Source organism: Bufo bufo, chromosome 1 (assembly GCF_905171765.1).
Source record: "Bufo bufo chromosome 1, aBufBuf1.1, whole genome shotgun sequence".
In the NCBI taxonomy this organism is placed as follows: domain Eukaryota; kingdom Metazoa; phylum Chordata; class Amphibia; order Anura; family Bufonidae; genus Bufo; species Bufo bufo.
In genome coordinates, this window is record NC_053389.1 from 366,534,288 (window position 1) to 366,558,422 (window position 24,135).

Here is a 24,135-nt window from a genome sequence, read left to right on the forward strand (position 1 = left end):
CAGTCACTGCACGGGCCCCGCTGTCATTATAAAAGCAGATGCCGGCCCCCAGCCCCTCCTCCCTCACAGCTGATACACCCGCCGTGCGGCATCGCGGCGGGTGTATCATTGAAAATTCAGCAAAATCAGCAGCATTCGCCCCATAAGACGCACTGCTATTTCCCCCCCAAAAAAGTGTGTCTTATAGGGCGAAAAATACAGTACTTCTGCATCCTGTGAATGCCTAATTTACTACCAGCAACAGAATACAAAGTTATTTGCTGTCAGGGGAACGCCTGTCGGCTAATTTTTGAGGCCTGTAATGGCCGACACTTACTTCTGTATCCTGTGAATGCCTAATGTACCACCAGCAACAGAATACAAAGTTATTTGCTGTCAGGGGAAGGCCTGTCGGCTAATTTTTGAGGCCTGTAATGGCCGACACTTACTTCTGTATCCTGTGAATGCCTAATGTACCACCAGCAACAGAATACAAAGTTATTTGCTGTCAGGGGAACTCCTGTCGGCTAATTTTTGAGGCCTGTAATGGCTGACACTTACTTCTGTATCCTGTGAATGCCTAATGTACCTCCAGCCACTGAATACAAAGTTATTTGCTGTCAGGGGAACGCCTGTCGGCTAATTTTTGAGGCCTGTAATGGCTGACATTTACTTCTGTATCCGGTGAATGCCAAATGTACCACCAGCAACAGAGTACAAAGTTATTTGCTGTCAGGGGAACGCCTGTCGGCTAATTTTTGAGGCCTGTAATGGCCGACACTTACTTCTGTATCCTGTGAATGCCTAATGTACCACCAGCAACAGAATACAAAGTTATTTGCTGTTATTTGCTGTCAGGGGAATGCCTGTCGGCTAATTTTTAAGGCCTGTAAGGGCCGACACTTACTTCTGTATCCTGTGAAGGCCTAATGTAACACCAGCAACAGAATACAAATGTATTTGCAGTCAGGGGAACGCCTGTCGGCAAATTTTTGAGGCCTGTAATGACTGACACTTACTTTTTTTTTTTTTAATTAAGGCAATTTCTCCAAAAACATGATAATCTCATGCACCTCCTTCATGGCCTTGTGTTGCCTCTCCTCCATGCCCTTCAAGCGCTCATTAACGGCCCGCATATTATGGAGATGCGCCCTTTGCAATTTGGCCAATTTGGACTTCAATGTCTTCATTCCTGTTATTATTTGCAACTCTTATTAAACCTTTAATTTGTGGTGGATATGACTTTATGATCGCTTGCTATTACACCTTTTTGTGAAAAAAGCTGTCCATAAAATTGTCTTATTAAACAGTTGTAAATTTTTGTTTAAAAAGGTGTCCAACTAAGGGGTTATTTGGTATGATATTTTTAGACAGCTGGTTGTTACAGGTACGGCCAAACCTACTATTTTTCCTTATTTTATAGTAAATTGTCTTTTACACCAGTGTTTCCCAACCAGTGTGCCTCCAGCTGTTGCAAAACTACAACTCCCAGCATGCCCGGACAGCCTTTGGCTGTGCAGGCATGCTGGGAGTTGTAGTTTTGCAACAGCTGGAGGCACACTGGTTGGGAAACACTGTTTTACACAATAAAAGCATTGTTGAACCAAAAACAATTCATGTTTTACTGTCTCCATATTTTGAGAGCCAAATTATTGATTTTATGTGGCAATTGTCTAACGGTTGGGTCTCATTTTTAGCAGAATGCACTGACCGATTGTTGCTATTTTGGGGGGCATATGTCTCTTTTGCTAGCTTGGTGTTGCACTTTTAGTGATGTTAGGTTGAATAAATTCATATTTTCGTTAAATTATTATTATTTGTTTTAAATTTAATATCATATGATATTTTTATATAGACGGTCGATATGTACACGGCGGTACAAAATATGTCTGTTTGTCTATTGTTTACTTTTTTTTAAATTTTTATTTAAAGTCTTTATACACATTGACGATTTAAATCTCAATTCGTTAGTGATCTTTATGATCATTGGTATATTAGTTAGTTATATTTCAGTACATAATAATTTTATTTTGTTTGTTAGTTAATGATAATTCAATTGAGTTTAATATTATTTATTTGTTAAATCAATGGTTTTAAAGTAGATTAAAGAGTTATTGGCCAGTGTTCTTTTTTTGTATTACTAGAGTGTATGTTGTTGCCTCATTGTCGGCCCTTTTAATGTTTATGTACATGTTATGGATAGATAATCATATTGCTATGTGCACATATTTACCTTCCTGCCGGGGGCTGGTGATCATCTCCTCTTCCTCCTAGTCCTGAGATGGAGTGGTGCTGGAGGGTACAGCACTTTCCACCTCCTTCACTTCTCTCACATCTGGTGGGGGTGGCACAATAGGCTGGGAGGGTCCGGCCTCCACCTCCTCTTGCTCCTCTACTTCCACAACCTCCACCGGTAGCCTTTTCCGAATGGAGGGAATAGGAACGTCTGTGATCACAAAATTTTCAGATTTTAGATAAACAGCTCCAAAATCTTAAGAACATTTGTTATAAAGATATTCCAATATGGAGGGATCTATATATAATTGCAGTGGCTGCCAGCTTTATGATGCATAACTCAATCAAAAATTAACAGTATGAAAAAAGACATCCCCTCCACAGTGTCTTGATGGAACAATAGGGCGAGAGGAGACCCATGGGATGGGATTATCTCCGCAGTGTATCATAGGATGATATAATTCTCTACACCAGAGTCGGCTACTTCTTAATCCCATCACTGACACAATAGAACAAAGGGACAAACACATTCATTTGGAGTCTCTGAGCAGAGTTAACCTTTATTGCGTTTATGGATTCACACCATGCTACTTTAATGGGGAATACGAAAAATGTGATCTATAAACTCCACCAAAAATTCATGGTTTATAGTTCCCTCTCAACCAAATAGGTCGGAGTGGAGGTCTCCATAGTCCTGTGTCTAAAGCCTGTAGGAAGGAGGCTAGGCCTCAGGCTTCTACTGCAGACACAGTGATGGTTCAGTCTGTCACTTGTCTGGCACAAAGCCAACAACATATCACATCACCCAAAGAACACCATCCCCACAATGAAACATGGTGGTGGCAGCATCATGCTGTGGGGAGGGGATGTTTTTCAGCTGCCGGGACTAAGAAACTGGTCAGAGTTGAGGGAAAGATGAACAGGGATATTATTGAGCAAAACCTGTCAACTTCCAGCAACACAATGACCCCAAACACTGCTGAGGCAACACTTGAGTGGTTTAAAGGGAAACATATAAATGTGTTGGAATGGCCTAATCAAAGCCCAGATCTCAATCCAATAGAAAATCTGTGGTCAGACTTAAAGATTGCTGTTCACAAGCGCAAACAATCAAATTTGAAGGAGCAGAATCAGTATTGCAAGGAGGAATGGGCAAAAACGCCTGTGGTAAGATGTGGCAACTGCTCATAGAGACTTATCCAAATCGACTTGGAGCTATGATTGCCGCAAAAGGTGCCTCTACAAAGTGTTGACTTTAGGGGGGTGAATAGTTATGCACATTGACCTTTTCTGTTATTTTGTCCTATTAGTTGTTTGCTTTACAATTACCAATTTAAAAGAAGGTCAAAGTTGTGGGCATGTTCTACAAATTACATGATGGTAATCCTCAAACAATCCATGTTAATTCCAGGGGGTGAGGCAACAAAAAAAAGAACAAAGTCAAGGGGGGTGAATACTTTTGCTTAGCACTGTGTACATTACAGATTGTTGGCAAAAAATACAAAAGTTATTTACGTATGTACCTGGGCATTTTTCGTCCCGGATTCTTTTAATGAAACGTGGCTGTCTTCGCTTCATGTCTGACCATTTCTATATAAAGGCCAGACGGCGGTCTGTGCGACTCATTTTGCTCCACATTTCATAGGCCAACTCCCGCACGATCTTCTGTTTCTCGGCATGGGATTGGGTGCTGTCATAGCCCCGAACCAATATCCGCTGCAAGAGAAAAATGCAAGCATATAATCCCCATTTTTAAAAATAATAGTATGGAAAAAAAAATTGGCAAGTAAACGGAAAAAAGTATTTAATGCTATGAGGTGGAAATATTAGATTTAGGCCGCATGCACCGCTAGTATTTGATGGTTCATTTAGAGTTACCTAGGGTGCCTCCCGGGGAGACGAACCAGCTGTACACCCCATACCGTACCGTCACTTCACTAGACAGGTAAATCTTAGCTGGACAGTATCTGATAGCTCAGACCCCACCCACATACAGTCATAATACAATCCCATCTTCTAACCGTCATTGGTTGCTATGACGACGTGCGCTTCCAGGCCACTACCGCTGTACTGTGATACACTTGTATGATCTATACAAGTGTATTACTGTACAGTGATGGCGGCAAGAAGCGCACAGCGTCATAGCGAGTTAGCATTAGCAACCAATGACGCCGTGCGCTCGGCCACTCTGCAGGGTAACCTAACATAGTGGGTGTAATGTCACAGGAATACTTAGTGCAAAAATCAATAATATCTAGTGAGACCTTATAAAATGTGAAGTTTGGTGCACTTAAGAAAAATTTAAATCGCAGAAGGTCGCACTGGAGATTTTTTTTTTAACACTCTTTATGCATATAAAGCGATTGTTCAGACATGCAGGTGAAATGTAATCAAATACACTACTTTAACCGCCTCACGTCCGCCCATAGGATATAAACGTCCTATGGGTGGACGTCTATTTCTGACAGCACGTTTTAAAACGTCAGTGACAGCAGGGCAACCCTAAGACAAGGCAGGGACAGTGCCCAGGTGTCCCTGCCTTCACGATTGCTGCAGACACAGCGCTCACCGAGAGCCGTGACCGCCGTGACCGGAGAGTGCAGGAGCTGTGTGAGGTCTCTCAGAGACCTCGATCAGCCCTGCTGTGAGGCTGTACAGCGCAGGATTGCTGCTGTACAGCCTCTATAGGGGTGCATTTGTCCTGTAACTGGGGCTACTATGTCAGCCCCAGTTACAGGAGAAATCAACAGTGTAAAAAAAAAAAAAAAAGTGAAGTAAATGTCCCCCAGAGGTCTTGTATGACCTTATGGGGGACGAAAAGTGTAAAATAAAATAAAAATAAAATAAAGGGTTGAAAAAATAAAATAAAAAAAAGTTTCACATGTAAAAAAAAAAAAAAATCCCAAGTAAGGAATAAAAAAAAAAATTAAAAATAGAAAAAATAAAATAAAATAGACATATTTAGTATTGCCGCGTCCGTAAAAACCAGCTCTATAAAAATATCACATGACCTAACCCCTCGGGTGAACACCGTAAAAAATAAATAAAAAAAAACTGTGTCAAAACAAGCAATTTTTGTCACCTTGCATCACAAAAGGTGCAACACCAAGTGATCAAAAACGCGTATGTCCCACAAAATGGTACCAATAAAACCGTCACCTCATCCCGCAAAAAATGAGCCCCTACATAAGAAAATCTCTCAAAAAATAAAAAAACTATAGCTCTTAGAACATGGAGACACTAAAACATCATTTTTTTGGTTTCAAAAATGCTATTATTGTGTTAAAGTGAAACAAATAAAAAAAAGTATACATATTAGGTATTGCCGCGTCCGTAAAAACCAGCTCTATAAAAATATCACATGACCTAACCCCTCGGGTGAACACTTAAAAAAAAATAAAACCGTACCAATAAAACAGTCACCTCATCCCGCAAAAAATGAGCCCCTACATAAGAAAATCTCTCAAAAAATAAAAAAACTATAGCTCTCAGAACATGGACACATTAAAACATAATTTTTTGGTTTCAAAAATGCTATTATTGTGTAAAACTTTAATAAATGAGAAAAAGCATACATATTAGGTATCGCCACGTCCGTAACAATCTGCTCTATAAAAATGTCACTTGACTGAACCCCTCAAGTGAACGCTGTAAAAATAAATAAATAGAAACTGTGCTAAAACAACCAATTTTTTGGTCACCTTGCCCCATAAAGTGTTATAATGAATGATCAAAAAATCATATGTACCCAAAAATAGTACTAATAAAACTGGCACCTTATCCCCTAGTTTCCAAAATGGGGTCACTTCTTGGGAGTTTCTACTGTAAGGGTGCATCAGGGGGCTTCAAATGGGACATGGCATCTAAAAACCATGTGGAGTTCCTTTCCTTCTGCGCCCTGCCGTGTGCCCATACAGCAGTTTATGACCACATGTGGGGTGTTTCTGTAAACTGCAGAATCTGGGTAATAAATATTGAGTTTTGTTTGGCTGTTAACCATCGATGTGTTAAAGAAGAAAATTGATTAAAATGGAAAATCTGCCAAAAAAGTGAAATTTAAAAATTTGATCTCCATTTTCCTTTAATTCTTGTGGAACGCCTGAAGGGTTAACAAAGTTTGTAAAATCGGTTTTGAATACCTTGAGGGGTGTAGTTTCTACAATGGGGTCATTTATGGGGGTATCCACTATGTAGGCCCCACAAAGTGACTTCAGACCTGAACTGGTCCTTATAAAGTGGGTTTTGGCAATTTTCTTAAAAATTTGAAGAATTGCTTCTAAACTTCTAAGCCTTCTAACGTCCTAAAAAAATAAAATGACATTTCCAAAATGATGCCAACATAAAGTAGACATATGGGGAATGTTAAATAATAAATATTTTATGAGGTATCACTTTCTGTTTTAAAAGCAGAGAAATTGAAATTTAGAAAATTGCGAATTTTTCAAATTTTTGGGTAAATTTGGGATTTTTTCATAAATAAAGGTGAAATATTTTGACTCAAATTTATGACTATCATGAAGTACAATGTGTCACGAGAAAACAATCTCTGAATGACTTGGATAAATAAAGGCGTTCCAAAGTTATTACCACATAAAGTGAGATATGTCAGTTTTGCAAAATTTGGCCTGGTCAGGAAGGGGGCAAAGGGCCCAGATGGGAAGTGGTTAATGTAAGATTACTTGCAGTCACCAGAAGTTCTTCCTCGTTGAACTTTGCTCCAACGATCGCATCCATCTATTTGCTAGTCGGTGTAAACCAGTTCCTGTACGACACGCCTTCAGAACACATGTGATCTTGCGATTAATACTTTGCGGAAATTTCGCCGATAAAAAAAAAATGCTTGCAGATCATAAAATTGCTTAATACTTCTAGTATGTCAGTGTCCATGTTGTGGGACTATGTGTGCGCATTCACTAAGTATTTTGTGGCTGCAAATAAGACCTGGAGGTTTCTCATGTTCGCCTGCCATTAAAATGAATGGGACCCGCCGCGAACTTGCGGTTCGCGAACATTTGATCGTGTTCGTAGATTTTCGTCCATCACTAGTCTTCTTCCTCCTCGACCTCATCTGCATCAGGTGGGCTATGGGCCTGATGCCCTGATAGTCCTGCCTGTTCCTGCTCCTCATCCTCTGTCATCTCCTCCTCTTCCACCACCACCTTCTTTCTAGAACGCTTAGCGCATACTTTCGGAAGAGGCGCATCTGTAATGACCAAATTTTCCAAAAATACCAAGATAAACAAGGAAAGCAAAAAAAAAAGGTAATGGTACACAATTAATCTATGGTGGGATCTGGATGGCATAATGATTACCCCTATGTTTGATTTCACTTGATTTGGTGTTAGATGAAACTACACATGAAGTCTTTCAGATGGTTTACAGTTGAGTACGTTAATAGCTAGGATGAGGTAGCGGGGGGTATTGGTTCGGAAGGTACTGTTGCAGGGTTATTGAAATGAGGTGGACCAAGTCAACTGTTTTGACATTGGATAAGGGTTTACATCCTATATCTGTATCTCGCTGTGAGTGTATTTATATATTTTAAAGGAATAATCAGCTACGAGTCCCACCATGTACTAAATCTGTGCTGGAGAACTTTTTTTGAGGCAGAACAGAAAACCAACTAATTTATTTATCTCAAATAGCCAACACTACCATTGTACCTGAATACCAGTATAGTCTGTCTTCCACACAATTATCATTTTGCTGTAACAGCCTGCCTACATTCAATATGCTGACTGTGCTGTTAATAGTGTGCCTGCGAAGCTGTATGGTAGGAAATGTCTAAAGCCGATTAGTACGCCTTAGACCTTTTCAAGAGTATGCGGCCCACAGAGAGGGCTCTGAGTGCCGCCTCTAGCACCCGTTCCATCGTTCGACACCACTGTACTAAGTAATCAGTTGTAAAGGGATAGAAATACTTATTTGCATAACTGAACACATAAATAACAATAGGTGGGTGATAGAAAATTAATGTAAGCATCGTACCTGGACAATTTTTGTCACTGACGTCTTTGATCAGATCCATATTGTGTCGTTTCAGGTCCGACCACTTTTTTAAAATTTTGGAATGAATGCTGCCATGTAGCTGCCACAGCTGGTATGCTTCTTTCCGAACAATGGCCTGCTTCTCTGTACGGGACCTTAACTCATCATATCCCTTCTGCAACATATGCTGCAAGATAACAATTAAAGGATGTAATCCCAAAGTTGTAAAATGCAATTATTAGTAATTATAGTCATCTCAAGCATCAAAAATAAAATGTAATTTTAATACAGTAAAAGAGTAGATATTTATATAGTTCCCTATGGAACTATATGAAAGTAAAATTAAAATAAAAACATTTATATTCAAGGCAAATATAAGAACTAAACTCCACAGTGGACGCCACTTTAACAGTGACTTTCACAGATACCCCCACTTTAACAGTGACTTTCAACAATGGCCTCCCATTTAACAGTGACTTTGACAGAGTTCGCCCCTTTAACAGTGACTTGAACAGTGGCCGCCCCTTTAACAGTGACTTTGACAGTGGCCACCCCTTTTACAGTGAGTTTATCAATGGCCTCCCCTTTAACAGTGACTTTGACAATGGCCTCCCCTTTAACAGTGACTTTGACCGCCCCTTTAACAGTGACTTTGACAACGGCGGACCCTTTAACAGTGACTTTGACAATGGCCTCCCCTTTAACAGTGACTTTGACAGTGGCCGCCCCTTTAACAGTGACTTTAACAACAGCCTCCCCTTTAACAGTGACTTTGACAATGGCCTCCCCTTTAACAGTGACTTGAACAGTGGCCGCCCCTTTAACAGTGACTTTAACAACGGCCACCCCTTTATCAGTGACTTTGAAAACGGCCTCCCGTTTAACAGTGACTTGAACAGTGGCCACCCCTTTAAACGTGACCAACTTGTTAGGTAGAATTACTTACAGTGATCAAAAATTCCAGCTCTTCTGGTTTGAAATTGCTTTTGGCCATTTCAGAAGTTAGTTCCAAAATTTCTCTAGAATCGGTCTCTCTCCACTCTCTTTCCGATCCAAAGACAGGCATGCACGTACAAACGCACGCACACGATTATTTAAATGACGTATTATCGAGATAACAAACCAAACATAGTAGACTGTATAGGCAGGCAAATATCTGGTACCTTGCTCTAAGTTGTATTCGCGTACGAATGAAACTTAATTCTATTGAGCCAACCAATAGTAAATCAGACTAATAGCTCTAATGTTCCATTCAAACGTGATTACAACTTATAGTGGGGGACCAATTGGAAAGTTGACTAATGTGACCAATTGACTGTTAGAATTAACAAATAAGAAAATAGAGCAGGATTCTCTTTATTGTTTGGATAGGTTAAATCTGGACAGCTATAAGTTAAAAGATGGGACAACAAAATCGCCTTACTCGATAATGACGTAGTTGTCATTATCGCGTAATGCAATAGTAACTTTAATACAGTGTTATGCTAAGTTACTCTTGTGGAGCATTAAACATAGGGAGATAAATCGCCTTACTCAATAATGACGTAGTTGTCATTATCGCGTAAAGCGATAGTAACTTTAATACGGTGTTATGCTAACTTTTGTGGAGGATTTCAATGCAACTCATATCTGGTGTCACAGTAGTTTACATTAAAAAAAATATTTAATTTTGACTGTGAAATAATAGCAGTCAGTTACCTTAACGCGAGTGTGTTTCGGGCCCTGCCAGTGCACAGTGTCACACCAGTGCAACTCATATCTGGTGTCACAGTAGTTTACATAAAAAAAAAATACAATTTTGACTGTGAAATAATAGCAGTCAGTTGCCTTAACGTGGGTGTCTTTCAGGCCATGCCAGTGCAGTGTCACACCAGTGTAACTCATATCTGGTGTCACAGTAATTTACATTAAAAAAAATATACAATTTTGACTGTGAAATAATAGCAGTCAGTTGCCTTAACGCGAGTGTGTTTCGGGCCCTGCCAGTGCACAGTGTCACACCAGTGCAACTCATATCTGGTGTCACAGTAGTTTGCATAAAAAAAAACTACAATTTTGACTGTGAAATAATAGCAGTCAGTTGCCTTAACGTGGGTGTCTTTCAGGCCATTCCAGTGCACAGTGTCACACCAGTGCAACTCATATCTGGTGTCACAGTAGTTTACATAAAAAAAAATATATACAATTTTGACTGTGAAATAATAGCAGTCAGTTGCCTTAACTTGTGTGTGTTTTTCAGGCCTTGCCAGTGGACAGTGTCACACCAGTGCAACTTATATCTGGTGTCATAGTAGTTTACATTAAACTAAGAACTACAATTTTGACTGTGAAATAATAGCAGTCAGTTGCCTTAACGTGTGTGTGTGTGTGTTTCAGGCCCTGCCAGTGCACAGTGTCGCACCAGTGCAACTCATATCTGGTGTCACAGTAGTTTACATTAAAAAAAAGAACTACAATTTTGACTGTGAAATAATAGCAGTCAGTGTCCCTAACGTGTGTGTGTTTCAGGCCCTGCCAGTGCACAGTGTCACACCAGTGCAACTCATATCTGGTGTCACAGTAGTTTACATAAAAAAAAAATATTTAATTTTGACTGTGAAATAATAGCAATTAGTTGCCTTAACGCGAGTGTGTTTCGGGCCATGCCAGTGCACAGTGTCACACCAGTGCAACTCATATCTGGTGTCATAGTAGTTTACATTAAAAAAAAACTATAATTTTGACTGAGAAATAATAGCAGTCAGTGTCCTTAACGTGTGTGTGTTTTTCAGGCCTTGCCAGTGGACAGTGTCACACCAGTGCAACTTATATCTGGTGTCATAGTAGTTTACATTAAACTAAGAACTACAATTTTGACTGTAAAATAATAGCAGTCAGTGTCCTTAACGTGTGTGTGTTTCAGGCCATGCCAGCGCACAGTGTCACACCAGTGCAACTCATATCTGGTGTCACAGTAGTTTACATAAAAAAATAATATACTATTTTGACTGTGAAATAATAGCAGTCAGTTGCCTTAATGTGTGTGTGTTTCAGGCCCTGCCAGTGCACAGTGTCACACCAGTGCAACTCATATATGGTGTCATAGTAGTTTACATAAAAAAAAACTATAATTTTGACTGTGAAATAATAGCAGTCAGTGTCCTTAACGTGTGTGTGTTTTTAGGCCCTGCCAGTGCTCAGTGTCACACCAGTGCAACTCATATCTGGTGTCACAGTAGTTTACATAAAAAAAAAATATTTAATTTTGACTGTGAAATAATAGCAGTCAGTTGCCTTAACGTGTGTGTGTGTGTGTGTTTCAGGCCCTGCCAGTGCACAGTGTCACACCAGTGCAACTCATATCTGGTGTCATAGTAGTTTACATAAAAAAAAAACTATAATTTTGACTGTGAAATAATAGCAGTCAGTGTCCTTAACGTGTGTGTGTTTTTAGGCCCTGCCAGTGCTCAGTGTCACACCAGTGCAACTCATATCTGGTGTCACAGTACACTGCGTGCAGAATTATTAGGCAAATGAGTATTTTGACCACATCATCCTCTTTATGCATGTTGTCTTACTCCAAGCTGTATAGGCTCGAAAGCCTACTACCAATTAAGCATATTAGGTAATGTGCATCTCTGTAATGAGAAGGGGTGTGGTCTAATGACATCAACACCCTATATTAGGTGTGCATAATTATTAGGCAACTTCCTTTCCTTTGGCAAAATGGGTCAAAAGAAGGACTTGACAGGCTCAGAAAAGTAAAAAATAGTGAGATATCTTCCAGGGGGATGCAGCACTCTTAAAATTGCAAAGCTTCTGAAGCGTGATCATCGGACAATCAAGCGTTTCATTCAAAATAGTCAACAGGGTCGCAAGAAGCGTGTGGAAAAACCAAGGCGCAAAATAACTGCCCATGAACTGAGAAAAGTCAAGCGTGCAGCTGCCAAGATGCCACTTGCCACCAGTTTGGCCATATTTCAGAGCTGCAACATCACTGGAGTGCCCAAAAGCACAAGGTGTGCAATACTCAGAGACATGGCCAAGGTAAGAAAGGCTGAAAGACGACCACCACTGAACAAGACACACAAGCTGAAACGTCAAGACTGGGCCAAGAAATATCTCAAGACTGATTTTTCTAAGATTTTATGGACTGATGAAATGAGAGTGAGTCTTGATGGGCCAGATGGATGGGCCCGTGGCTGGATTGGTAAAGGGCAGAGAGCTCCAGTCCGCCAGCAAGGTGGAGGTGGAGTACTGGTTTGGGCTGGTATCATCAAAGATGAGCTTGTGGGGCCTTTTCGGGTTGAGGATGGAGTCAAGCTCAACTCCCAGTCCTACTGCCAGTTTCTGGAAGACACCTTCTTCAAGCAGTGGTACAGGAAGAAGTCTGCATCCTTCAAGAAAAACATGATTTTCATGCAGGACAATGCTCCATCACACGCGTCCAAGTACTCCACAGCGTGGCTGGCAAGAAAGGGTATAAAAGAAGAAAATCTAATGACATGGCCTCCTTGTTCACCTGATCTGAACCCCATTGAGAACCTGTGGTCCATCATCAAATGTGAGATTTACAAGGAGGGAAAACAGTACACCTCTCTGAACAGTCTGGGAGGCTGTGGTTGCTGCTGCACGCAATGTTGATGGTGAACAGATCAAAACACTGACAGAATCCATGGATGGCAGGCTTTTGAGTGTCCTTGCAAAGAAAGGTGGCTATATTGGTCACTGATTTGTTTTTGTTTTGTTTTTGAATGTCAGAAATGTATATTTGTGAATGTTGAAATGTTATATTGGTTTCACTGGTAAAAATAAATAATTGAAATGGGTATATATTTGTTTTTTGTTAAGTTGCCTAATAATTATGCACAGTAATAGTCACCTGCACACACAGATATCCCCCTAAAATAGCTAAAACTAAAAACAAACTAAAAACTACTTCCAAAAATATTCAGCTTTGATATTAATGAGTTTTTTGGGTTCATTGAGAACATGGTTGTTGTTCAATAATAAAATTAATCCTCAAAAATACAACTTGCCTAATAATTCTGCACTCCCTGTAGTTTACATAAAAAAAAAATATTTAATTTTGACTGTGAAATAATAGCAGTCAGTTGCCTTAACGTGTGTGTGTGTGTTTCAGGCCCTGCCAGTGCACAGTGTCGCACCAGTGCAACTCATATCTGGTGTCATAGTAGTTTACATTAAAAAAAAGAACTACAATTTTGACTGTGAAATAATAGCAGTCAGTGTCCTTAACGTGTGTGTGTTTCAGGCCCTGCCAGTGCACAGTGTCACACCAGTGCAACTCATATCTGGTGTCACAGTAGTTTACATTAAAAAAAAACAACTACATTTTTGACTATGAAATAATAGCAGTCAGTTGCCTTAACGTGTGTGTGTTTCAGGCCCTGACAGTGCACAGTGTCACACCAGTGCAACTTATATCTGGTGTCACAGCAGTTTACATTAAAAAAAAAATATACAATTTTAACTGTGAAATAATAGCAGTCAGTTGCCTTAACGCGTGTGTGTTTTTCAGGCCTTGCCAGTGGACATTGTCACACCAGTGCAACTTATATCTGGTGTCATAGTAGTTTACATTAAAAAAAAGAACTACAATTTTGACTGTGAAATAATAGCAGTCAGTGTCATTAACGTGTGTGTGTTTCAGGCCCTGCCAGCGCACAGTGTCACACCAGTGCAACTCATATCTGGTGTCACAGTAGTTTACATAAAAAAAAATATATACAATTTTGACTGTGAAATAATAGCAGTCAGTTGCCTTAATGTGTGTGTGTTTCAGGCCCTGCCAGTGCACAGTGTCACACCAGTGCAACTCATATCTGGTGTCATAGTAGTTTACATTTTTTTAAAAACTACAATTTTGACTGTGAAATAATAGCAGTCAGTTGCCTTAACGTGTGTGTGTGTGTGTGTGTGTGTTTCAGGCCCTGCCAGTGCACAGTGTCGCACCAGTGCAACTCATATCTGGTGTCACAGTAGTTTACATTAAAAAAAAGAACTACATTTTTGACTATGAAATAATAGCAGTCAGTTGCCTTAACGTGTGTGTGTTTCAGGCCCTGACAGTGCACAGTGTCACACCAGTGCAACTCATATCTGGTGTCACAGTAGTTTACATTAAAAAAAAATATTTAATTTTGACTGTGAAATAATAGCAATCAGTTGCCTTAACGCGAGTGTGTTTCGGGCCATGCCAGTGCACAGTGTCACACCAGTGCAACTCATATCTGGTGTCATAGTAGTTTACATAAAAAAAAAACTATAATTTTCACTGTGAAATAATAGCAGTCAGTGTCCTTAACGTGTGTGTGTTTTTAGGCCCTGCCAGTGCTCAGTGTCACACCAGTGCAACTCATATCTGGTGTCACAGTAGTTTACATAAAAAAAAATATATACAATTTTGAATGTGAAATAATAGCAGTCAGTTGCCTTAATGTCTGTGTGTTTCAGGCCCTGCCAGTGCACAGTGTCACACCAGTGCAACTCATATCTGGTGTCATAGTAGTTTACATTTTTTTTAAAACTACAATTTTGACTGTGAAATAATAGCAGTCAGTTGCCTTAACGTGTGTGTGTGTTTCAGGCCCTGCCAGTGCACAGTGTCGCACCAGTGCAACTCATATCTGGTGTCATAGTAGTTTACATTAAAAAAAAGAACTATAATTTTGACTGTGAAATAATAGCAGTCAATTGCCTTAACGTGTGTGTGTTTCAGGCCCTGACAGTGCACAGTGTCACACCAGTGCAACTCATATCTGGTGTCACAGCAGTTTACATAAAAAAAAAAATATACAATTTTAACTGTGAAATAATAGCAGTCAGTTGCCTTAACGTGTGTGTGTTTTTCAGGCCTTGCCAGTAGACATTGTCACACCAGTGCAACTTATATCTGGTGTCATAGTAGTTTACATTAAACAAAGAACTACAATTTTGACTGTGAAATAATAGCAGTCAGTGTCATTAACGTGTGTTTGTTTCAGGCCCTGCCAGCGCACAGTGTCACACCAGTGCAACTCATATCTGGTGTCACAGTAGTTTACATTAAAAAAAAATATACAATTTTGACTGTGAAATAATAGCAGTCAGTTGCCTTAACTTGTGTGTGTTTTTCAGGCCTTGCCAGTGGACAGTGTCACACCAGTGCAACTTATATCTGGTTTCATAGTAGTTTACATTAAACTAAGAACTACAATTTTGACTGTGAAATAATAGCAGTCAGTTGCCTTAACGTGTGTGTGTGTGTGTTTCAGGCCCTGCCAGTGCACAGTGTCGCACCAGTGCAACTCATATCTGGTGTCACAGTAGTTTACATTAAAAAAAAGAACTACAATTTTGACTGTGAAATAATAGCAGTCAGTGTCCTTAACGTGTGTGTGTTTCAGGCCCTGCCAGTGCACAGTGTCACACCAGTGCAACTCATATCTGGTGTCACAGTAGTTTACATAAAAAAAAAATATTTAATTTTGACTGTGAAATAATAGCAATCAGTTGCCTTAACGCGAGTGTGTTTCGGGCCATGCCAGTGCACAGTGTCACACCAGTGCAACTCATATCTGGTGTCATAGTAGTTTACATAAAAAAAAAACTATAATTTTGACTGTGAAATAATAGCAGTCAGTGTCCTTAACGTGTGTGTGTTTTTAGGCCCTGCCAGTGCTCAGTGTCACACCAGTGCAACTCATATCTGGTGTCACAGTAGTTTACATAAAAAAAAAATATTTAATTTTGACTGTGAAATAATAGCAGTCAGTTGCCTTAACGTGTCTGTGTGTTTCAGGCCCTGCCAGTGCACAGTGTCGCACCAGTGCAACTCATATCTGGTGTCATAGTAGTTTACATTAAAAAAAAAATATACAATTTTAACTGTGAAATAATAGCAGTCAGTTGCCTTAACGTGTGTGTGTTTTTCAGGCCTTGCCAGTGGACAGTGTCACACCAGTGCAACTTATATCTGGTGTCATAGTAGTTTACATTAAACTAAGAACTACAATTTTGACTGTGAAATAATAGCAGTCAGTGTCCTTAACGTGTGTGTGTTTCAGGCCATGCCAGCGCACAGTGTCATACCAGTGCAACTCATATCTGGTGTCACAGTAGTTTACATAAAAAAATAATATACTATTTTGACTGTGACATAATAGCAGTCAGTTGCCTTAATGTGTGTGTGTTTCAGGCCCTGCCAGTGCACAGTGTCACACCAGTGCAACTCATATATGGTGTCATAGTAGTTTACATAAAAAAAAAACTATAATTTTGACTGTGAAATAATAGCAGTCAGTTGCCTTAACGTGTGTGTGTGTGTTTCAGGCCCTGCCAGTGCACAGTGTCACACCAGTGCAACTCATATCTGGTGTCATAGTAGTTTACATTAAAAAAAAACTATAATTTTGACTGTGAAATAATAGCAGTCAGTGTCCTTAACGTGTGTGTGTTTTTAGGCCCTGCCAGTGCTCAGTGTCACACCAGTGCAACTCATATCTGGTGTCACAGTACACTGCGTGCAGAATTATTAGGCAAATGAGTATTTTGACCACATCATCCTCTTTATGCATGTTGTCTTACTCCAAGCTGTATAGGCTCGAAAGCCTACTACCAATTAAGCATATTAGGTGATGTGCATCTCTGTAATGAGAAGGGGTGTGGTCTAATGACATCAACACCCTATATTAGGTGTGCATAATTATTAGGCAACTTCCTTTCCTTTGGCAAAATGGGTCAAAAGAAGGACTTGACAGGCTCAGAAAAGTAAAAAATAGTGAGATATCTTGCAGGGGGATGCAGCACTCTTAAAATTGCAAAGCTTCTGAAGCGTGATCATCGGACAATCAAGCGTTTCATTCAAAATAGTCAACAGGGTCGCAAGAAGCGTGTGGAAAAACCAAGGCGCAAAATAACTGCCCATGAACTGAGAAAAGTCAAGCGTGCAGCTGCCAAGATGCCACTTGCCACCAGTTTGGCCATATTTCAGAGCTGCAACATCACTGGAGTGCCCAAAAGCACAAGGTGTGCAATACTCAGAGACATGGCCAAGGTAAGAAAGGCTGAAAGACGACCACCACTGAACAAGACACACAAGCTGAAACGTCAAGACTGGGCCAAGAAATATCTCAAGACTGATTTTTCTAAGGTTTTATGGACTGATGAAATGAGAGTGAGTCTTGATGGGCCAGATGGATGGGCCCGTGGCTGGATTGGTAAAGGGCAGAGAGCTCCAGTCCGCCAGCAAGGTGGAGGTGGAGTACTGGTTTGGGCTGGTATCATCAAAGATGAGCTTGTGGGGCCTTTTCGGGTTGAGGATGGAGTCAAGCTCAACTCCCAGTCCTACTGCCAGTTTCTGGAAGACACCTTCTTCAAGCAGTGGTACAGGAAGAAGTCTGCATCCTTCAAGAAAAACATGATTTTCATGCAGGACAATGCTCCATCACACGCGTCCAAGTACTCCACAGCGTGGCTGGCAAGAAAGGGTATAAAAGAAGAAAATCTAATGACATGGCCTCCTTGTTCACCTGATCTGAACCCCATTGAGAACCTGTGGTCCATCATCAAATGTGAGATTTACAAGGAGGGAAAACAGTACACCTCTCTGAACAGTGTCTGGGAGGCTGTGGTTGCTGCTGCACGCAATGTTGATGGTGAACAGATCAAAACACTGACAGAATCCATGGATGGCAGGCTTTTGAGTGTCCTTGCAAAGAAAGGTGGCTATATTGGTCACTGATTTGTTTTTGTTTTGTTTTTGAATGTCAGAAATGTATATTTGTGAATGTTGAGATGTTATATTGGTTTCACTGGTAAAAATAAATAATTGAAATGGGTATATATTTGTTTTTTGTTAAGTTGCCTAATAATTATGCACAGTAATAGTCACCTGCACACACAGATATCCCCCTAAAATAGCTAAAATTAAAAACAAACTAAAAACTACTTCCAAAAATATTCAGCTTTGATATTAATGAGTTTTTTGGGTTCATTGAGAACATGGTTGTTGTTCAATAATAAAATTAATCCTCAAAAATACAACTTGCCTAATAATTCTGCACTCCCTGTAGTTTACATTAAAAAAAAATATTTAATTTTGACTGTGAAATAATAGCAATCAGTTGCCTTAACGTGTGTGTGTGTTTCAGGCCCTGCCAGTGCACAGTGTCGCACCAGTGCAACTCATATCTGGTGTCATAGTAGTTTGCATAAAAAAAAACTACAATTTTGACTGTGAAATAATAGCAGTCAGTTGCCTTAACGTGGGTGTCTTTCAGGCCATTCCAGTGCACAGTGTCACACCAGTGCAACTCATATCTGGTGTCACAGTAGTTTACATAAAAAAAAATATATACAATTTTGACTGTGAAATAATAGCAGTCAGTTGCCTTAACTTGTGTGTGTTTTTCAGGCCTTGCCAGTGGACAGTGTCACACCAGTGCAACTTATATCTGGTGTCATAGTAGTTTACATTAAACTAAGAACTACAATTTTGACTGTGAAATAATAGCAGTCAGTTGCCTTAACGTGTGTGTGTGTGTGTTTCAGGCCCTGCCAGTGCACAGTGTCGCACCAGTGCAACTCATATCTGGTGTCACAGTAGTTTACATTAAAAAAAAGAACTACAATTTTGACTGTGAAATAATAGCAGTCAGTGTCCTTAACGTGTGTGTGTTTCAGGCCCTGCCAGTGCACAGTGTCACACCAGTGCAACTCATATCTGGTGTCACAGTAGTTTACATAAAAAAAAAATATTTAATTTTGACTGTGAAATAATAGCAATCAGTTGCCTTAACGCGAGTGTGTTTCGGGCCATGCCAGTGCACAGTGTCACACCAGTGTAACTCATATCTGGTGTCATAGTAGTTTACATAAAAAAAAACTATAATTTTGACTGTGAAATAATAGCAGTCAGTGTCCTTAACGTGTGTGTGTTTTTAGGCCCTGCCAGTGCTCAGTGTCACACCAGTGCAACTCATATCTGGTGTCACAGTAGTTTACATAAAAAAAAAATATTTAATTTTGACTGTGAAATAATAGCAGTCAGTTGCCTTAACGTGTGTGTGTGTTTCAGGCCCTGCCAGTGCACAGTGTCGCACCAGTGCAACTCATATCTGGTGTCATAGTAGTTTACATTAAAAAGAAGAACTACAATTTTGACTGTGAAATAATAGCAGTCAGTGTCCTTAATGTGTGTGTGTTTCAGGCCCTGCCAGTGCACAGTGTCACACCAGTGCAACTCATATCTGGTGTCACAGCAGTTTACATAAAAAAAAAAAATATACAATTTTAACTGTGAAATAATAGCAGTCAGTTGCCTTAACGTGTGTGTGTTTTTCAGGCCTTGCCAGTGGACAGTGTCACACCAGTGCAACTTATATCTGGTGTCATAGTAGTTTACATTAAACTAAGAACTACAATTTTGACTGTGAAATAATAGCAGTCAGTGTCCTTAACGTGTGTGTGTTTCAGGCCATGCCAGCGCACAGTGTCACACCAGTGCAACTCATATCTGGTGTCACAGTAGTTTACATAAAAAAATAATATACTATTTTGACTGTGACATAATAGCAGTCAGTTGCCTTAATGTGTGTGTGTTTCAGGCCCTGCCAGTGCACAGTGTCACACCAGTGCAACTCATATATGGTGTCATAGTAGTTTACATAAAAAAAAACCTATAATTTTGACTGTGAAATAATAGCAGTCAGTTGCCTTAACGTGTGTGTGTGTGTTTCAGGCCCTGCCAGTGCACAGTGTCACACCAGTGCAACTCATATCTGGTGTCATAGTAGTTTACATTAAAAAAAAACTATAATTTTGACTGTGAAATAATAGCAGTCAGTGTCCTTAACGTGTGTGTGTTTTTAGGCCCTGCCAGTGCTCAGTGTCACACCAGTGCAACTCATATCTGGTGTCACAGTACACTGCGTGCAGAATTATTAGGCAAATGAGTATTTTGACCACATCATCCTCTTTATGCATGTTGTCTTACTCCAAGCTGTATAGGCTCGAAAGCCTACTACCAATTAAGCATATTAGGTGATGTGCATCTCTGTAATGAGAAGGGGTGTGGTCTAATGACATCAACACCCTATATTAGGTGTGCATAATTATTAGGCAACTTCCTTTCCTTTGGCAAAATGGGTCAAAAGAAGGACTTGACAGGCTCAGAAAAGTAAAAAATAGTGAGATATCTTCCAGGGGGATGCAGCACTCTTAAAATTGCAAAGCTTCTGAAGCGTGATCATCGGACAATCAAGCGTTTCATTCAAAATAGTCAACAGGGTCGCAAGAAGCGTGTGGAAAAACCAAGGCGCAAAATAACTGCCCATGAACTGAGAAAAGTCAAGCGTGCAGCTGCCAAGATGCCACTTGCCACCAGTTTGGCCATATTTCAGAGCTGCAACATCACTGGAGTGCCCAAAAGCACAAGGTGTGCAATACTCAGAGACATGGCCAAGGTAAGAAAGGCTGAAAGACGACCACCACTGAACAAGACACACAAGCTGAAACGTCAAGACTGGGCCAAGAAATATCTCAAGACTGATTTTTCTAAGGTTTTATGGACTGATGAAATGAGAGTGAGTCTTGATGGGCCAGATGGATGGGCCCGTGGCTGGATTGGTAAAGGGCAGAGAGCTCCAGTCCGCCAGCAAGGTGGAGGTGGAGTACTGGTTTGGGCTGGTATCATCAAAGATGAGCTTGTGGGGCCTTTTCGGGTTGAGGATGGAGTCAAGCTCAACTCCCAGTCCTACTGCCAGTTTCTGGAAGACACCTTCTTCAAGCAGTGGTACAGGAAGAAGTCTGCATCCTTCAAGAAAAACATGATTTTCATGCAGGACAATGCTCCATCACACGCGTCCAAGTACTCCACAGCGTGGCTGGCAAGAAAGGGTATAAAAGAAGAAAATCTAATGACATGGCCTCCTTGTTCACCTGATCTGAACCCCATTGAGAACCTGTGGTCCATCATCAAATGTGAGATTTACAAGGAGGGAAAACAGTACACCTCTCTGAACAGTGTCTGGGAGGCTGTGGTTGCTGCTGCACGCAATGTTGATGGTGAACAGATCAAAACACTGACAGAATCCATGGATGGCAGGCTTTTGAGTGTCCTTGCAAAGAAAGGTGGCTATATTGGTCACTGATTTGTTTTTGTTTTGTTTTTGAATGTCAGAAATGTATATTTGTGAATGTTGAAATGTTATATTGGTTTCACTGGTAAAAATAAATAATTGAAATGGGTATATATTTGTTTTTTGTTAAGTTGCCTAATAATTATGCACAGTAATAGTCACCTGCACACACAGATATCCCCCTAAAATAGCTAAAACTAAAAACAAACTAAAAACTACTTCCAAAAATATTCAGCTTTGATATTAATGAGTTTTTTGGGTTCATTGAGAACATGGTTGTTGTTCAATAATAAAATTAATCCTCAAAAATACAACTTGCCTAATAATTCTGCACTCCCTGTAGTTTACATAAAAAAAAAATATTTAATTTTGACTGTGAAATAATAGCAGTCAGTTGCCTTAACGTGTGTGTGTGTGTTTCAGGCCCTGCCAGTGCACAGTGTCGCACCAGTGCAACTCATATCTGGTGTCATAGTAGTTTACATTAAAAAAAAGAACTACAATTTTGACTGTGAAATAATAGCAGTCAGTGTCCTTAACGTGTGTGTGTTTCAGGCCCTGCCAGTGCACAGTGTCACACCAGTGCAACTCATATCTGGTGTCACAGTAGTTTACATTAAAAAAAAACAACTACATTTTTGACTATGAAATAATAGCATTCAGTTGCCTTAACGTGTGTGTGTTTCAGGCCCTGACAGTGCACAGTGTCACACCAGTGCAACTTATATCTGGTGTCACAGCAGTTTACATTAAAAAAAAAATATACAATTTTAACTGTGAAATAATAGCAGTCAGTTGCCTTAACGCGTGTGTGTTTTTCAGGCCTTGCCAGTGGACATTGTCACACCAGTGCAACTTATATCTGGTGTCATAGTAGTTTACATTAAAAAAAAGAACTACAATTTTGACTGTGAAATAATAGCAGTCAGTGTCATTAACGTGTGTGTGTTTCAGGCCCTGCCAGCGCACAGTGTCACACCAGTGCAACTCATATCTGGTGTCACAGTAGTTTACATAAAAAAAAATATATACAATTTTGACTGTGAAATAATAGCAGTCAGTTGCCTTAATGTGTGTGTGTTTCAGGCCCTGCCAGTGCACAGTGTCACACCAGTGCAACTCATATCTGGTGTCATAGTAGTTTACATTTTTTTAAAAACTACAATTTTGACTGTGAAATAATAGCAGTCAGTTGCCTTAACGTGTGTGTGTGTGTGTGTGTGTTTCAGGCCCTGCCAGTGCACAGTGTCGCACCAGTGCAACTCATATCTGGTGTCACAGTAGTTTACATTAAAAAAAAGAACTACATTTTTGACTATGAAATAATAGCAGTCAGTTGCCTTAACGTGTGTGTGTTTCAGGCCCTGACAGTGCACAGTGTCACACCAGTGCAACTCATATCTGGTGTCACAGTAGTTTACATTAAAAAAAAAATATTTAATTTTGACTGTGAAATAATAGCAATCAGTTGCCTTAACGCGAGTGTGTTTCGGGCCATGCCAGTGCACAGTGTCACACCAGTGCAACTCATATCTGGTGTCATAGTAGTTTACATAAAAAAAAAACTATAATTTTCACTGTGAAATAATAGCAGTCAGTGTCCTTAACGTGTGTGTGTTTTTAGGCCCTGCCAGTGCTCAGTGTCACACCAGTGCAACTCATATCTGGTGTCACAGTAGTTTACATAAAAAAAAATATATACAATTTTGAATGTGAAATAATAGCAGTCAGTTGCCTTAATGTCTGTGTGTTTCAGGCCCTGCCAGTGCACAGTGTCACACCAGTGCAACTCATATCTGGTGTCATAGTAGTTTACATTTTTTTTAAAACTACAATTTTGACTGTGAAATAATAGCAGTCAGTTGCCTTAACGTGTGTGTGTGTTTCAGGCCCTGCCAGTGCACAGTGTCGCACCAGTGCAACTCATATCTGGTGTCATAGTAGTTTACATTAAAAAAAAGAACTATAATTTTGACTGTGAAATAATAGCAGTCAGTTGCCTTAACGTGTGTGTGTTTCAGGCCCTGACAGTGCACAGTGTCACACCAGTGCAACTCATATCTGGTGTCACAGCAGTTTACATAAAAAAAAAAATATACAATTTTAACTGTGAAATAATAGCAGTCAGTTGCCTTAACGTGTGTGTGTTTTTCAGGCCTTGCCAGTGGACATTGTCACACCAGTGCAACTTATATCTGGTGTCATAGTAGTTTACATTAAACAAAGAACTACAATTTTGACTGTGAAATAATAGCAGTCAGTGTCATTAACGTGTGTTTGTTTCAGGCCCTGCCAGCGCACAGTGTCACACCAGTGCAACTCATATCTGGTGTCACAGTAGTTTACATAAAAAAAAATATATACAATTTTGACTGTGAAATAATAGCAGTCAGTTGCCTTAACTTGTGTGTGTTTTTCAGGCCTTGCCAGTGGACAGTGTCACACCAGTGCAACTTATATCTGGTTTCATAGTAGTTTACATTAAACTAAGAACTACAATTTTGACTGTGAAATAATAGCAGTCAGTTGCCTTAACGTGTGTGTGTGTGTGTTTCAGGCCCTGCCAGTGCACAGTGTCGCACCAGTGCAACTCATATCTGGTGTCACAGTAGTTTACATTAAAAAAAAGAACTACAATTTTGACTGTGAAATAATAGCAGTCAGTGTCCTTAACGTGTGTGTGTTTCAGGCCCTGCCAGTGCACAGTGTCACACCAGTGCAACTCATATCTGGTGTCACAGTAGTTTACATAAAAAAAAAATATTTAATTTTGACTGTGAAATAATAGCAATCAGTTGCCTTAACGCGAGTG